We start from the raw sequence: 5498 nt of genomic DNA on the forward strand, positions 1-5498 counted from the left end.
ATGTGTTCCACAGAGGGACTGAGGAGAAAGGAAATCACTGGATTCTGGAGGCTTTATGGTTTATCAGCTTATTCTACAGAATTAAGCACTGGGCGTCATGCCATTTTTTGGGTGCCTGGTTTTCGTGAAGATATGTGTTTATCATTCACCATGAGATCTGGAGAGGCTCCCTAAATATTCTGGGCCTCAGAACTGGTTTCTCTGGGCAGTGGAGGATCAACACGTAGGGCAGAAGGAACCTGTTCCTCAGAGATCCAGTCAGCATCTCCCTTAAGCCCTTTGCTGCCCTCCATGAACCAGACCTTCTTTTGTGCCACCAGCACCATGTCCCCATTCTGGGGGAAGCCAGAATGACACAGCTGCATATCACCCAATGATCTACAGTGCAGGGAAGGAGCTATGTCCCTGCTGGAACTGAAAACATCCTTGAGGGCTGCAACTTTTATAGGAAAGGTTACCATGCCAACGACAGCCTCCTTGCCCAACAAGGATGAAAGGAAACAAGGCCGTGGGTGACACACATCTATTGTGTGTGTCCACAAACTTGCCTGGAACCTCTTAGGGGCTGCTAACTGCAGCTCAGCAGGATGGGACTTGGACTGAGAGGCAGGAAGATTCAGGTTAGATTTAAGTGGGACTGCAGGAAAGGCAGAACTGACGAGGGCAGGGCAGGGGCAATAAGGGAGGATTGGGAAATATATTTATGAGATTGATACCCATCTCTCATTGAAATGTGTGGGTGTGGTACTGACAGTAGGCATAGGAGGGGATGGCGTCCTAGATACCAGATTCTGGCTGTGATGGGAACTTCAACTTCCTATAAGTTCTTTTTGCCCTTGCCGGACAGTCCAGGTCACCTATGTTCCGGGGTAGGTAGAGCAGAGCAGCAGTGGGGAGGACAGGTCATCTGGATGGTGGCTGAACTGAGAAAACGGAGCATTAGGGCCACACATACACACATACACATCCCGCTGGTAAAGGTATCAAATCTTGGCAATAAGGCCCCAGAGATGCCAAAGGAGGGACAAAAGAATGGCCAACTACTCAAGCCCTTCCTATTTTCTTTCTTTCTTTCTTTCTTTCTTTTGAGATTTATTTATTTGAGAGACAGAGAATGAGAGAGAGAGCACGCATGAGAAGGGGTAGGGTCAGAGGGAGAAGCAGACTCCTTGCTGAGCAGGGAGCCCGATGCGGGACTTGATCCTGAGACTCCAGGATCATGACCTGAGCGGACAGCAGTCGCTTAACCAACTGAGCCACCCAGGCAGCCACGCCCTTCTTCTTTTCTTCTCCCACCTCCCTGTTGGGAAAGTGCACAGAGAAAGTGACATCAATTAAGCATCTACTCCATGTCAGGCACTTTACACACACACACAGACTCCGCTGCATTTGATTATCACAAATCAGGAATGATTATCTCAATTTTACCCATGAGGAAATTAAGATTCAGGGAAGGTAAGTACCTTCCCAGCATCAACCGGTTGGTAAGGGGAGAAGCTGGGATTGGAACCCTGTGTGAACCTCACAGACTCAAAGGGAAAACTAGACCTTAAAGTTGCCCTATTTTCTTCTGGAAAGATCTCTTCCAATGCCGGCACCTCCCATACAACCCTTCATCCAGGTCCCCAGGAGCTGGCTGGGGAGAGGCTTAAGGGACACAGGCAGCAGGTGACTGGAAAAACCGGCCCCCCTCCCCCACCCCTTCAACTGTTAGGGGGACAGAACTGCCAGTGAGGGCCGTGCTCGCTCGAGGAGGTGCTTAACGGGAGTCCTCGCATTTTGGTAGAGGAAACTGAGGGTCAGAGACGAAGCCGCTTTACCCAAGGTCACAGAGCGAGTGCTCGGCGCAACTGAGAGTCCAACTCATCTCGGCCGAGCGTCTAAGCCGGGCTGGATTCCCCCGCCGCGCCGGCCCCCGAGAGTCCCCCGCGGCTCCCCCATTCCCGTGGCCCGCGCCCGCGGAGGGGGTGGAGGAGGAGGGCACCGCTGGGGGCTCGGGCCGCGGCCGGGGAGGCGCCGGCAGGCCCGGCGCGCGGTGGGGGCGGCGCGGCGCGGCGCCGGAAGCGCCTCCATTCCGGGCGCACGGCCCGCCCCCAGCCCGCCCCCCGGCCGCCCCTCGCCATGTTTGGCGCTTCCTCCCCGCGCCCTACAAGGCGCTTCCTCCCTGCGCGAGGCCCAAACAAGGCGCTTCCTTCCCGGCGCGTCTGGCAGACGGCCCGCGGGCGGCTGTGGGCGGGAGCCGGCGGCCAGGGGACCCGCTGCCAAGGAGGGGGCGGCCGGCGGCGCTGGGAACGCGCGGCCTGGCCTCCTCGCTGCCGGGCCTGGCTGAGGTAAACGCGGACGGGCGGACTTGGGAGCCTGCCTGTAGGCAGCGTGCCGTCCCCCGTCCCCAGGAGGGCTGAGGTTCCCACCAGCCCCACCGGCTTCATTGTTTTGCTCCTCTGTTCTCCCCCACTTCTGAACGCAGCACACCTTGCTGGAGAACCTCCGCGGCTCCCAGCCCAGGGCCTGAAGCTCAAACTCCTCACCCTGGCGTGAGGGCCCGCGGCTCCTCCCTCGCTGCTCCGCTTGCTCTTGCAAGCGGCTGTTGGGTGTTTGTCCTTTCCTCCCTCCTTGCTATTTCTTGCGTATCTTCCTGCCTTTGCTCGAGCTGTCGCTCTGCCTGGAATGCCCTTCCCACACCATTCTGGTGGAACTGCTACGCATCCTTTATTTGGTGGAGACATGTTGGCCATCTGGAAATCCTTCCCACCCCCAACTCCGAGGCAGGTTATGTGTAGTAACACAGTATTGTCCACCGTTTATTTATTGAGGCTGCTATTTGATCTCACTCATCTTTGCATTCCTGGTGCCTAGCGCAGTGAGAGTTCTATCTGGGTGAGGAGAAAGAGGGAAAGGACTCCGTTTTAGACCCCAGTGCCGTTTCACCATGGGTAAGGGTCCCTGAGTTTAGGTCTGGCTCCGAACACGCTGTGCTCCGTGTGGTGTGGAGTTTCTTGAGCCCCAGAATTCTACATAAATAGTTTGACTCTGCAGGGAAGTTTGGAGGGATGGTGTGGGGGGAGCCAGAGCTGGGGCAGGTGTACACCTGCAGTGGGGCTGAGGTCTGGAGCAGTGCCCCCACCACCCTGGATGGCCCCCGTTGTTCAGCCTGACAACTCTGGTTTATCCACTGCAGGAACCAGCAAGTCCTTACAGGCCTTCCCTGCAGCACCTCCAGGGACTTAAACCTGGCCCAGCCACGTGGTTACCCTGATCTGTCTGCCTGGTGATGAGCAAAGGTCAGAGAGAGGGACCAGACCTCAGCAGACCAAACCAGCAGCAGCTCCTGAACTCCCATCCCCCAGCTCTTCCAGAAGTGCAACATGTCATCAGCATACAGGCTTTCTTCTGGACGGACCGGTGAGCCCATGATTGTTCTGCCTCAGGTGAGGCAGGGAAAGAAAATTTCAGAGCTTGAGACTGAGTCAGGGAATATGCCCCAGAAGGGACTTCTAGCGCCAAGCAGCCTTTGGGCTTGATCCGTCACAGGCTTCCAGTTTCTTGGTTGTTCCCATGTGTATATGAGTGCGTGTGTGCTCGCTCACTCTCTCTCTCTCACACACACACACACACGCTTATGCTCGCTCATGCTTGAACACACACACACACACACACACACACACACTGAATAAGGCTAAAGGATAGTGAGCTTTGTTGGTCTCCCTGACTCCAGGTAGGCTGAGTGCCTGTGAACTGGATGCATGGAGAGGAGAGGATCTCTAAGGTCCAGGACGAGGGTTTAGGGCTTAGATTTTGGGGGAAAAAACCCAAAAAACAAGAACAAACTGGGTTTCAGGGCCTGAGCTGCATACCCAGGGCCTTAGATGCCTCTGGCCTTGTTTTCCCATGTAAGGCTGCAGGCCCCCAGCAGCCTCCTCTTCCCAACCACTGTCTAGGATTGTGGGTAATGTAGTCCAGAGGCCAGCTTCTCTGTGGTGCTGGTTCCTGCCCTCTCTTCCTCTCCTTCCCCCTGCCAGCCACCACCCACTTCTGCTCCAGGCTGAGGGCAGCACAGGGTGAGAAGGCGGAGCTTGCTTCTTGCAGGGCTGGGAGATCCCCTGCTGTAAACCAGCAAGCTATTTATAGCTGAACCTAGCAGAGGGGGAAGGCCTGAGAGAAGCCAGGGAGCTCCAGCAGCCTTCTCTCTAGCTACAGAATTTGCAGGAACCCCAGGCCTCTGCTGGGCAGGCCTTGTGTTCTATTCTGGGTGAAAGGGCTTTCAGCCTCAGAAAGCTCTATGAAGCAGTAGGGATCCTGGGCTGCTCACTGCTTTGAGAGAGGTAGATTACTACGGTGGCCCTAGGGCCTGGCTTTTGGCCCTCTCTAAGGTGGGAATATTTGGAACCTGGGAATTGATAAGCAGAAACTTTTTGCAGTATGATGGTTGCCTGGTATTTCTGTGCATTTTTGTTCTCGTTGTTTTCCTCTGCTTGCTTTCTCAACCAAGTTATATTATCTTTAAGCACAAGAACTAAACCTTCTCTTTTTTTTTTTTTTTTAAAGATTTATTTATTTATTTGAGAGAGCGAGAATGAGAGAGAGTACATGAGAGGGGGGAGGGTCAGAGGGAGAAGCAGACTCCCTGCCGAGCAGGGGGAGCCCGATGCGGGACTCGATCCCAGGACTCCAGGATCATGACCTGAGCCGAAGGCAGTTGCTTAACCAACTGAGCCACCCAGGCGCCCTAAACCTTCTCTTGTCAGTGGCACCAACTCCCTCTTCATGCTGTAACAGGTGATCTTGCCAAAAAGAAAACCAAACCCTCCCTTACCAAGACTGGATTGGGTATGATTTTTAGTCCCCCCACCACCCAGTCCTCCCAGTGCCCTGTGCCTTTCTAATCAAAGCATCAAAGTTTTACTTGACTGGGTTCCTCACTAAATTAGGCACTCCTTGTTGACATGGATGCTGTCTCTCTTGTTGACAACGATAGCCCCCATTGCCTGGCATCATAAGCAATTATTGAATGAATATGAATGAATGAATGAATATGAACCTATGATAGCCAATACTGTTTGTGGAGTACTTGGCACATGCTTCAGTCTCACATTTAATCTCAGTGTTTTACAGGTTGGAAAACAGCTCCAGCCATGTAAGTATCTTTTACCAAGATCTTGATATGTGGTAGAGCAGTGATAGGAATTGGTGTCTGACTTCAGAGTAGTGCTTAGCCATGGCAAAAGGCTGCCCTTATGCTGGCACCCAGTAGGTACATCTGGCTCCCAAACAGCAAGATGGGTGAGATGGTTAGATGAGGTGGGCAGACATGGTTGAACTGGCCTCACCCCATGACACAGCTAGTGCAGCCAGCCAGGAGAGCTGCCAGGGAATCCTCCTGAGAAACTTAATGAGAAAGACCTGCTCTGATCTGCCAGAGGGGCAGTCCTGAGGCAGCGGCCATGGGCGCTGGAGATGGCAGACAGGCTCTGGAGGCTGAGCAGTGGTGTTTGGGGGCT

This window comes from Mirounga leonina, unplaced genomic scaffold (assembly GCF_011800145.1).
Source record: "Mirounga leonina isolate KUSES-001 unplaced genomic scaffold, KU_Mleo_1.0 Mir_168, whole genome shotgun sequence".
Taxonomy (NCBI): Eukaryota; Metazoa; Chordata; class Mammalia; order Carnivora; family Phocidae; genus Mirounga; species Mirounga leonina.